The sequence below is a fragment of the Armigeres subalbatus genome, chromosome 2 (assembly GCF_024139115.2).
Source record: "Armigeres subalbatus isolate Guangzhou_Male chromosome 2, GZ_Asu_2, whole genome shotgun sequence".
Classification (NCBI taxonomy): domain Eukaryota; kingdom Metazoa; phylum Arthropoda; class Insecta; order Diptera; family Culicidae; genus Armigeres; species Armigeres subalbatus.
In genome coordinates this window covers 253299193-253301983 of record NC_085140.1, presented here as the reverse complement: position 1 = coordinate 253301983, position 2791 = coordinate 253299193, and positions in this window count along the sequence as shown.

Sequence of the window (2791 nt, the reverse complement as noted above, 5' to 3'; positions counted from 1 at the left end):
AGAATCTTTTACGTTGGCTTTCCCGAGTTACATTTTTTGTTTTGAAGTAACATCCCGATTTTATTACTCCTGTGAGTTCTGGAGTGATAAAATAGGGAATGTGCAAAATTCGGACATTTTGTTTTCAATTTCTGAATTCATTTCTCAAGTATAAAACAGTTTATGCCTTGGTAATGCAAAATGTGTAAGCAGTACACGTTATTTCATGGCGTAAGAGCTTACAAAAGCATTGACAAACACTTCGAAATGATGTTTAATAAACAACTGACGACTAGAATTATTTTTATAAAAATCGTTAGTGCAAACATATTTTTTTACGAGAATAGAAAGGACGAATGAAATTTAATACATTTTCAAGGGCAAGGATGTTAACGATCATTCAGTAATTTGCGTTCGATCATTTAGTAGTTTGTCTATAACACATTGCAGAGGCTGAATTTTAAAATATGTTGTATGGTGGACTTCTAGTGCGAAGGTTTTTCTACAACTTTGCCTATTTTGAAATTCAGCTTCTGGAATTTGTTATTGACAAACTACTAAATGATCGAACGCAAACACTGAATGATCGTTAACATCCTTGATTTGAGTTAACAGCATGATAAAATCAGGGGTACACAAAACCGAGGAATGATCAAATCGGGTCAACACTGTATAACATATTTTTTAACCTGATATGCAGGAGTGATTTAATCGTAAAAGCTCCGGTAAAAATGGCCTAAGTCGATTCTAATCTATCTTCTATACTGCTGTGAATCGCATCTCTGTCCCATCTTTGCTGGGTTTCCTATTCATATGGGACAAATATGCGATTCACGGCAGTATATATTTTGTTAAGAAAATTATTTTGAGCTTTTTAGTGGAATGTCTTCACTTGTCTAAGACCATTCTTTTTTTACACGGGGGATGCGTTCCGTGTAAAAAAAAAGATTTTGGTTCAAAATTCGAAAATCCGTGTAAAAAAAGTTTTATGATTTCTCGAGGAATCATGAAAAATGGAGAAACTTTGCAAAAATTTTGTATGGAATTTTTTTTACACGGCCGTGTAAAAAAAATCCGTGTAAAAACAGAATCGGGTGTATTATAAATATGTATATAAAATAAAGTTGGCATTTGTACGACCGCGCATCACTCAAGAATAGACAGACAAATTTTTGCTAATTTATATTCGTTTTCTTCTTCTATTTGCGAGAAAAAAATGTTACGATGAAACTGGAATACTTTGAAAATCAAAACTCAATCTTTTCGATGAAAACAATGTACAAATTGCATTTAATTTTCAAATTTTGACCATCTAAATATATAAAAAATAATTTGGAAATCAAAACTCATTTTTTTTGTTTGAACGAGCCTGAAGAATTGAACCATTTTAACAAAGCAAGGCCATGATGAGGGTGGCTGGGTTCGATTTCCGGTGCCGGTCTAGGCAACTTTCGGATTGGAAATTGTCTCGACTTCCCTGGGCATATAAGTATCATCGTGTTTGCCTCATGATATAGGGGTGATCGGGGCAATATGGGCCACCTAAGAAAACCGTTCCAAAAAGCGCTGAAAAGCTCAAAAAACATCATTCAAATGTAGTTCACTTATACTAGAGAATGTTACCTTTCATATTGCATCGATGAATGACGAAAAATGCGTTTGGAAATTGTTGGAATGCACTTTTGAAAATGTATTGATTTCAATGTGTGTTCCGACTATACGGGGCAATATGAGCCACCATTTGGGGCAGTATGGGCCACCCATCCAAAACGTTTATTTAGGCGAAAAAAGTATCGTAATATGGAAGAATATGATATTCCTACAACAGTTTAGAGTATTCCATACCAAATAAAATTAATAAACCGCACAACAGCGGACTGAACCGATTTGCCACTCTTCACCGTTTGAACAGCCACATTTCAATTGGTCAATGGTCATTTTTTCTGTTTCGATCGCAGTAATGCGCTGTTGTAATTTTTTCGTGTTGAATCTTACATATATGAAAATATTCTTGTATTTGATTACTGAAATTTGAACTCTTTCGCATTTTAAGGCCTGATATCTTGCTCTGTGCAGGTATGCCCATATTGCCCCATAGAGACTGGTTTTGAAAACAAAAAGTTTTATGATAAATTTAGATTTGTATCAATACAAACATGTGTGCACAATATTCAATTTTAATATATCTTTTGATTGTGATGTATTTTTGACAAGTATTTTAATCAGTTTTGTGTCAAAACCTTATTTATAAACTTCAAATCTTATAATAATTTTGCCTATGGAGGGAAAATTTACATTTTCAAGTGTGTTTTCATGTTTGAATTGAATTTTAATGCGGTTTTCACGTTGAGGCATATGTGGAGCACCCTCTTAAAGATCATATAACTTTTACATGATAAAACTTGTCAATAAGCTCAAAATGAGGGTGGCTCATATTGCCCCGTATGTTCATATTGCCCCTACTGCCCCTACGAATGAAAAAATGGTAACTTGGCTTAGAAACCTCGCAGCTAATAACTGTGGAAGTACTTAATGAACAGTAAGCTGCGAGGCGGCTCTGTCCCAGTGTGGGGATGTAATGCCAATAAGAAGAAGAAGAAGCGTAAAAAATGGGCTCTTCAAGAAAGTCGTTAGGTGTTCCGAACTGTCTAAAGGGCCATTCTTAAATTTCATTAATTAACTTCGTTAATAAATAAAAGCTTCTGATCACTTTGACAATATTAACAACCAATGGCATAGAAAGATTCATTTTTTAGCTTACAAGTGAGGATATTTCGGATATTACACAAATAATGAAAACATAAACACAATA